Raw genomic sequence first — 10,000 nt, 5'->3', positions numbered from 1 at the left:
GATTACGGTGTTCCTTGAGTCACATCTTGACGTGATTTCTAGGAGGCCTATCCTTGGGAAAAATTATGAAACTATGGAATTTGAATGGGTTCCCAAGTTTAGAGGCTATTTGATCGTCCTGAAGAATTTAATTAACAACAACAACAACAACAACAGCAATAATAATAATAATAATAATAATAATAATAATAATAATAATAATAATAATAATAATAATAATAATAATAATAATTTATGTTATACATTAGGGTCAGAATTTATTAACTTTAGTATGCAGGTTACATACTAGGATAGGATCAGAGTTGTCGTCTTCACTTTACAACATTAATAGAGATAATGAGGATAAAATAAGACCCTTTTCTTGAGAGTAAATCTTAATATATTTTTGAAAACACGCTTAAAATCCTTAACAATTTATCAAGATTTGTATTTTGTCTTATCTTTGCCTCGTCTTTAAATGAAGGGAATGTTCTTCATGGTCTTCAATAGAAACTATAATGATAACGTAGATAATCTAGTAAAGATATACAGAATTTTCTTAATTACAGGGATTTCATATCTTAATTTCTTCTTTATCTTCTTTAACTTTCCTTATCCGCAGACATCTAAACACGCTGCAGCATTACAACACTGGCCATAGTCTTGAAAAACTTGAGCAGATGATTCACAGGTAAGTTAGTTAGAGAGAGAGAGAGAGAGAGAGAGAGAATTTGCAGAATGGTTCCACCCCGAGAGGACTGGGATTACCTCGATCAAAGAAAGAGAGAGAGAGAGAGAGAGAGAGAGAGAGAGAGAGAGAGAGAGAGAGAGTCCTTTAATAAGAAGATATATGTTCTTAGTTCTCAAAGACCCGAACATATAATTTACTTGAAGGCGGTGTGTATGTGTCTGCGGGCACCCTTGTGAGTGTGTGTGTGTGTGTGTGTGTGTGTGTGTGTGTGACAGAGAGACAGAGGGAGACTAAAGGCTGCGCATAGATAATTCATCTGAGAGTAATCGGTTATATATAATGGTTGGTTCCACCCAACCTATGAAGAATTATAATATTCGATGCCGTCCGACTTCGAGATCACGTGTGCCAGGTTTGTGCACCTTTTCTGAAGTTTGGAACCATATACTTCGACTGAAGTTTGTCGTTGATCTGATGTTTTTAGGGTCTCATTTGTATCAGTTCGTTTTCCACATTTCTTCGCTTTACTTATTTCTTCATTTAAATCATTTAAATTAGGTTTTCTTTTTCCGTCTGTGAGACTTTATCTAAAATGTGTATTTATGAGTCATTATTTTTTTGATACATCAAAATTTGAACAATAACAAAATTTGCACAATAACAGAAGACGTCAGTGACCATAAAAGTGGGAATTGTGTCTTCCCTACTTTTATTTTTTAGTCCACTTTTTTTTCATCTAATTTGCTACTTGTTTGCTGCCGTATTTTTGAAATAGGCAACAGGTCTCACTCTGTCTCAGCCATGCTTTGCAAATATCAAGACTATTGACACCATAGCTTTGAAAATCTAATTAAATTCTTCTGAAATGTTCTTACAGCGTGTAGATGTAGCAGCGTCTTCCTCGAACGTTCTGCCAATTTGTGTTCTACATAATAAACTCATGTAACACTTCCGCACCTTCTCGCGAAGCGAACGCGCTTACTCGTTATTCTGTGACGTGCTTAAGCAAGCTGCCAGTATACTTCACCAACGATCTTTCCCCAAAAGCACGACTTATCACAGACCCCTTAAGTACACGGATCAGGAATGCGCAGTGTGTTTGTTGAGGATCCTCCTCTAACAGCCGTTTAAGGAAGGAAAGCATATGTTCGCTCCAAATATGTTACCAAGAGAACATACCTTAACTGCCGTCGGCCTTATGAACGTTGCTTATAAGCAACGTGTCCGAATGCCGTCTAACATTAAATGGATTCCTGGGAGGTTTTCTCAGCGCATTTGGGATGCCACATACCTTATCCGCTGCTCTCTTTCTCTCTCTTTCTCTGTACTCTCTGTTTTTAGCTTAGCGTCTTCCAAAAGATACTCTGAGGGGACCGATACCTTTCTCTCTCTTTCATATATACATTTTTACATACACACACACACAACATATATTTATATATATATATATATATATATATATATATATATATATATACATACATATAAACATATATGTATATTATATATATATATATATATATATATATATATATATATATATATATATATATATATATATATATATATATATATATAAGTACAGTTAAGGGTGCGTGTATGTGCACGCGTGTGTGTAAACAGCGCCAGATAAAAGGTATGTGTGAAATATTGGCATGGAACGATCAAGAGAGTGGTTGCGAGCAGAGGAGAGTGGCGCAGAGTGCGAGCTGGTGTTCGAAGTGCTGTTGAAGAGGCCTCTTAATACGCAGCGGCCAACGTTGTTGTAGAAGTTATTCTAAACTGCATCGTGAAATAACTGAATGCTATTGTTCTTAATCATTTACGGAGACCATACGAGTGTCACCACTGTTATTATTACTGTCCTCAATACTGTTATTTTAACAATTGAGGGGTAATCTTTCTATTATTATTATCATTGTATTACTCGATTGATTCATTAACCTATCTAATCCCTTTTGGATGAGGAAGTACATCAAGGTGGTTGTCGAGGACCTCTTGTGTTTTGGAAGAGCTCATCACTAAAATTATTTCACAAATCAATAACTGCAAACATATTTATATGCATGTGGGTGCCATTGACTATACTTGTTTCTAAATTCATAACATATGTGAACTCGGCATTTGTAATGTAAAATGCTTCAAGATTTCAAAATAATTTTTCACTCCTTTAAATCTCTGATTAACTCCTTTTTCTATGCAGCGGTTGTATAATTCGTTTTATTGAAATGGAGCTTATTATTGTTATTTTTATCATTATCATTGACTAAAAAAACAGCCCTTACTTGATATTACTCTGGTGCATATATTACTCTATCAGAATTGCAGTCACTCCTGCAGGCATGTAATGGAGTCAGCGAGTATTTTTAATAATTGTACATCCCTGAATTGTTGATAAACAGGGAATTTAGATAACCCGTGCATTTGATAAGTGCATGTTTGCCTACCACCGTACAGAAGCTTGTACTTGTATGTATGGGTGGTGGCTGGTGTATATCCAAAATAGTATGTGTACGCCCTTGATGTGTGGGCGTTTGATGGTGGATAGGTTTTAAATATTTTGTGCTTTTGTGCAGGCGTTTTTGTGTGAGCGAACATTTTAATATGCAAGCATACAGTATATGTATGAGAGTTTGTATGTTTATGTTTACTTGACTGCTTGTTTACATCGGCAAATCCTTGTTGAAAGAATCCTTCCGAGAAAGATAGACAGAAGGCAGTGCCGCACGTTAACCGGGGGCGTCTTAGGGTCGACGCCGCCTTACCCAAGGTCACCTCAGAGGCAGGAGGGCATGGGGCATGATCTGACGAGCTCTCGGATAGATGCCGCAGGGCGCAGGGCGAGAGGAGTGCCCTCAGGAGGAGGAGGAGGAGGAGGAGGAGGAGGAGGAGGAGGAGGAGGAGGTAAAGGTCTCGTGCCGGGCACGTGGATTGGCCGCGTCTGCTGAAGGCTGCTAAGAGGAGCAGGGAGAGAGAGGAGCGATGTCCTCGTCGGGAGGTTTGGAGATTGATGGCGTTCTTCATCTCACGTAGCGGATACATTTGCTTTGGTGATAATGGATAAATGTAGTGTGTAAACCTACGACCTAAATGAGTCAGAAGCGAAGGAAGACTATTATGGCAAATGTAATGTGATTACATAACAAGGTTTGGTAATTTATTGTTACCTAAGGTTTTATATGTATGTATGTATGTATGTATGTATGCATGTATGCATATATATATATATATATATATATATATATATATATATATATATATATATATATATTTATATATATATATATATATATATATATATATATATATATATATATATATATATATATATATATATATATATATATATATATATATATATATATATATATATATATATATATATATATATATATATATATATATATTTATATGTGTGTGTGTGTGTGTCCCTTTTCTCTCTTTAACTCTCTCTCTCTCTCTTAATATATACACATTATACATATATGTATATATAGCATGCATGAATCAATGCTTGCGAATTTATGCGTTCCCATAGCAAGGATGTCAGAAGTTATGCAGCAATGTTTGTAATGGCGCAACCGAAAGAAAGGCAACAAAACCTCTAGACAAACAAGGCACCAAGTTCTCCATTAATGTAACCAGAGCATGACCTCAGATTGACCTGATAACCCGCCTCCGTCCAATTAGCATCCGTTCCATCACGGCAGGTGAAACTGAAGACAGAGGTAGCAGATCCCCTCATGATTCGCCCTTTTTTTAACCCCATTACTCCCTAACCTGATTTTCATTTTTCTTTTGTTCTTGGTGGTGTTGTTAAGTGGTTATTTGTTTCCCTTAAAAACAAGTAAAAAATGCGCCGAAGTTTCTTCGGCGCAATCGAGTTTTCTGTACAGTGTATAATGCTGCATGAAACTCTCAGTCACGGCCCATGAAACTCTCAACCGAGTCCCATGAAACTTTCAGCCACGGCCCGGTGATGGCCTGTGTTGTTGGAAGCTATTACGGTGCTAGACGCACGATCATAGCTAACTTTAACCTTAAACAGAATAAAAACTGCTGAGGCTAGAGGGCTGCAATTTGGTATGTTTGATGATTGGAGGGTGGATGATCAACGTACCAATTTGCAGCCCTCTAGCCTTAGTCGTTTTTAAGATCTGAGGGTGGACAGATAAAGTGCGGACAGACAAAGCCGGCACAATAGTTTTCTTTTACAGAAAATTAAAAAGGTACTGAAAGTTGCCTAAATGTCTGGTTGACATTTCTATTAATTATGCTGTTAACTGTCCGGCTTGTTTTAATTATCTTTTTTTTTTCTAATACTTTTAAGTCGTTGACAAATAAAAGTTTAAAGCCAACAGTTTTGTACAATCAATCCAGCAATTTTTTCATTAGATAAAAAACAGCAAGAAATGTCTCAAAGCCAACTTCAAGTAAATCTAGTTCGTTTTTTGTATTTTGTTTCCAAAATGTCGAGGGCAATTGTCACTAAAACATATCACGAACAAAATCCATCAAGTCATTTGTTTCTCCTCTGAACAAAATTGTGAAATGGTCCCCCGTTTAGTAAATGAGGCGGGAAATGCATTTCACCAGATCTTGTGACACCGAGAGCTACTGAAATGCGCCCCTTAACCTTTCGGGTGAGTTTGTTTCTCTGGATTCAAGGACGTTTTGTGTTAATGAAACTCGCCTGATTACCGCTGATTACTCGTTTCATGAAGGCTCTTGATTTAACTCCAATTGTTGATGTGCTTTGACATGAGCAGAAAAGATAACAAAGAAAAGGAGAATAGGAAAGAAAAATATACGAAGACTAATACGAATTCAAGAGAATTAGGAAATGAGGCAAGGTAGTTTAAGATAAGAGACAAAAATAAAGAAGTCATGCATGAAAAAGAAAAAAGTAAATTAAATGAAAAATTCTGTGAATATAAATGAGAAAAAAGATAAATAAAAAAGAGAGGAGAAAAAAGAAAACATAACATAAAAAGCATAAGAAAGCTAAAATAGACTGAAAAAAGATAACAGGAAACTGCAAGAAAGAAATGGAAAATAAAACTGAATAGTTAAAAGAGGAAAAAACAAAAGCACAATAATTCTCCATCGCCTTCTCCCTATTGCAAACGTAACTGATACTCGGTTAAGACAAGAGGGCGTGGTCGAGCCTCACCCCTTCAGATGCTCTTTGACACAAGAGGTGGAGGTCGGTGTGAATTGGATGCTGGGTGCGCGGGGGATGAGGCGCCGGGTGTCATGCGGGTGTCAAGAGGTGTCAGACGGTGTCAAAAGTGACGCTATTGTGGTGGCATAAGGCTCAGATGTCAACAAGTCAAGGTCGTTAATTCTTCGCTGGTGTAAGTGCAAATTCCCCAGGTGGGGAAGATAGTTATTAAGGTGTGACGGGAGTTTTATTTCCTTTTGTATGCATGCCTCTTTACTCATTCCATTGGACGAAAAATAAATGTACACGTGCATATACGCAAGTGTGAATATACTGCAAATATATGTATGTATATACATATATAAGTATATACTATATATATATATATATATATATATATAGAAATATATATATATATATATATATATATATATATATATATATATATATATATATATATATATATATATATATAATTTTATTTTTTTATTTTTTACTTTATGCCATCTCCTAACAGGTCCTGGCTCTTGAGAGAGAAAAAGCAAGATCCCTACCATACTCATAGTTAAACTTCTGAATCATGAATGAACCCCTTGTGCAGAAAACTTAGCTACACCCTACAACTAAACATAAGGCTCGCCAGTAGCGAGTTAAATTCACAGAGCGTCAATCACTGGAGTGGCGTTCTCTCTGCCGAGCATGTGACCTCGGGCGGCATATTAAAAGGTCTCGGTCCAGCTCATAGTACTATACTTTATTACTATAATTATTTTTATCTTTTTACCATTATTATCTTATTATTATTATTATTATTATTATTATTATTATTATTATTATTATTATTATTATTATTATTATTACTTAACCCAGTTTCACAGAGAAAAATTACCTTACAAAACCGGTTGACCTAAGCACTCCAACCATTGTGGTTAAGGCCTAAGCATCTGCTCTTGGATTTAAGCAGCGTCTCGCATAAAGGGTTCCTGTAAATTACAGGACTTTCTTTGCATACACTCACTAAACACTAACTAAAGAGTAATGTAGAATCACTAAACACTAACATTCACAATACACTTACACTCACTAAACACTCACACTTACTGTACACTCACACTCACTAAACACTCACACTTACTATACACTCACACTCACTAAACACTCACACTTACTATACACTCACACTCAATAACACTAAACACTCACTGAATACTCTATACTCACTAGGCTCTCACTATACACACAAACGCTCACTAAACACTCGACACTAAATGCTCACTAAACACTTATAAAACACTAAATACTCACTAAATACTCACTGTATCCCAAACACTCGGTAAACACTCACTAAACACTCATTAATCATAAACATTCATTGAACACTAAACACTCACTAAACATTCACTAAGCACTCACTATGCACTAAACATTCACTAAGCACTCACTATACACTAAACACTCACTAAACATTCACTCAGCACACCTATACACTAAACACTCACTAAACCCTAAACACTCATTAAAAACTAAATACTCACTAAACCCTAATTGCTCATTGAACCACTAAACACTCATTAAACATTAATCAGTCAATGAACATTTACTAATCACTAATCAAACATTCACTAAAAACTTACATACTAAACATTCACTAAACACTAATATTCACAAGACATTCACTAACCACTCACTAAACATTCACTGAATACTTACTAAACATTCACTAAGCACTAACATTCACTAAACCCTAAACACTCACTAAACATTCACTAAATACTTACACATTAAACATTCACTAACATTCACAAAACATTCACTAAACCCTAAAGACTCACTAAACATTCACTAACAGTCACAAAACATTCACTAAACCATAAACTAAACATTCACTAAACACTCATAAACATTCAATAAACACTTACTCACTAAACCCTAAACATTCGCTAAAGACTGACACATTAAACATTAACAATAAAAAAAGATTCACAATCACACTAAGCCCCTGTTCAATTTGTGGGTTACCAGACCTTTAAAGGTGGATGCAAGGCTTTGCAGTGCATCCTGGTGGAAGACCACCGAACCAGTATTGCCACATTTCCCCACCACTGACTTCCACACTTGCCTAAATTTTAAACTTATTCAACCATCGGTAAAATCTAATTTATATAAAACGGTATGTGCTTGCCTTCACTGTATAAGATCTTCTATAAACTTCCTTTATTAAGTTAATCAAAATAACTTTTTACATTGATTAAAACAATTTTAAACAGATTAAAGTTACCTTAATTAGATGGATACCTAAAGCAGTCACTTTGTTGTTGACTGCATTCGAAGTGCCAATCAAGACATCGCTCGATCGACTTCTGCTGCTTCATGATTCAGCGTAAACAGCCATTCTTTGATGGTTCTTTATTCAGTCATTATTATATAAATATATATATAAATACGCAAATGACGGAGAATATAGGTCAGTGAACAGTATAATATAAGAAAATAATATATCAGACCACAATAAACCCCTCAAAAGAGTAGAGTATGGGAATTTCTTTTCACACTTCGTGTGGCTGACAATAAAATGAAGACCCCACTTCTGCACCCGATCATCTTGTGCATGAAAACTTCCACACCGAAGGCCACATTTCCACGTTTTGGCAACACTGCACCGAACTATGTTGTACTGGCAGAGAGATCGCAACTCCAGGTATATACCCTCTATGTTCCAAGTGGATCTTGTCCGGATCATTCTTGTCATCCCTGGGGTGATAGTAGGAAATCTGGAATTCTGAAGGTTTCTGCGAATTCTGGAGGCTTCTGGGGCTTCCGAGGGCTTCAAGGCAATCTCCAGGGTCTGTAGTCTTTGGATTTCTCGCACAATACTAAAGAACAAAGTTTTATGGAGAAGAAATTGGAGGCGAAAGGCTTTGAAGATTTCTTTGTGGGACGCCCACATTTTTGGAGGTAATTAAGCCCACATTCTTGGAGATGAATTCCAGAGGCTTCTGGGGCTTTTGAGGATTTCAAGACGATCTCCAGGCTCTGAAACCTTTGGAAACACCCACTGGATTCTCCAGGAATGCTTCAGGAGCTGAAGACTTCTTCAAAGGATCCTGGAGTCATGACGACATCTTCAAGAATACCCAGAAGTCTTCTCTCATTGCCGGGGGATGTCTATACATATCGATAAGAAGGAGTCCCATAAGATTATAGACGACGATTCGTTAAAATTAAGAAACTGCTTATGTCAGAAAACGAACTCTAAGTAATGGTTAAAGTAATGTTAAAATGATCTAAAACCTTCGGGATTTTCCTTGAAGACATTTTGGAATCCTTCAGTCTCCAACTCCTGGAAGAATGACAGAAAATGCCATTTGCACATGCACTGAACTCCAAAGTCTCCAGGAACAGTCTCCGAGATGCTACAAATCATTTTGAAGCCTTCAGAGTGAACAAGTGTCATATTTGAAAACCTGGGTAAGGGAAAGCAAAGAGTGTGGTGATGGGAAGGGTCTGACCCAGAGGCTGCTTCCTTGTAAGAAGGCAGGTATCCTGCCAGGCTGGGGAAGCAGGCCTGGAGAGGGCCCAAGTCCCTCAAGGATGGGCTGCAAAAGTACCCAAGGCTTGCCAGTCTTTTGAGGGCAGCCTTGAAGGGAAGGGTCTGACCCAGAGGCTGTATCCTCGGAGGAAGGCAGGTATCCTGCCAGGCTGGGGAAGCAGGCCTGGAGAGGGCCCAAGAACTTCAAGGACGAGGTCCAAAAGCCCCCAAGGCTCGCTGGTCTCTTGAGGGCAGCCTTGAAGGGAAGGATCTGACCCAGAGGCTGCTTCCTCGGAGGAAGGCAGGTATCCTGCCAGGCTGGGGAAGCAGGCCTGGGGAGGGCCCAAGAACTTCAAGGATGTGCCCCAAAAGCCCCAAGGTTCGCCAGTCTCTTAAGGGTAGCCTTGAAAGGAAGGGTTCAACCCAGAGGCTGCTTCCTTGGAGGAAGGCAGGTATCCTGCCAGGCTGGGGAAGTGGGCCTGGAGAGGGCCCAAGAACTTCAAGGATGAGGCCCAAAAGCCCTCAAGGCTCACCAGTCTCTTGAGGGCAGCCTTGAAGGGAAGCGTCCGACCCAGAGGCTGCTTCTTTGGAGGAAGGCAAGCATCCTGCCAGGCTGAGGCAGCGGGCCTGGAGAGGG

This window comes from Macrobrachium rosenbergii, chromosome 43 (assembly GCF_040412425.1).
Source record: "Macrobrachium rosenbergii isolate ZJJX-2024 chromosome 43, ASM4041242v1, whole genome shotgun sequence".
Lineage (NCBI taxonomy): Eukaryota > Metazoa > Arthropoda > Malacostraca > Decapoda > Palaemonidae > Macrobrachium > Macrobrachium rosenbergii.
Note: the sequence above shows the minus strand (reverse complement) of the source record.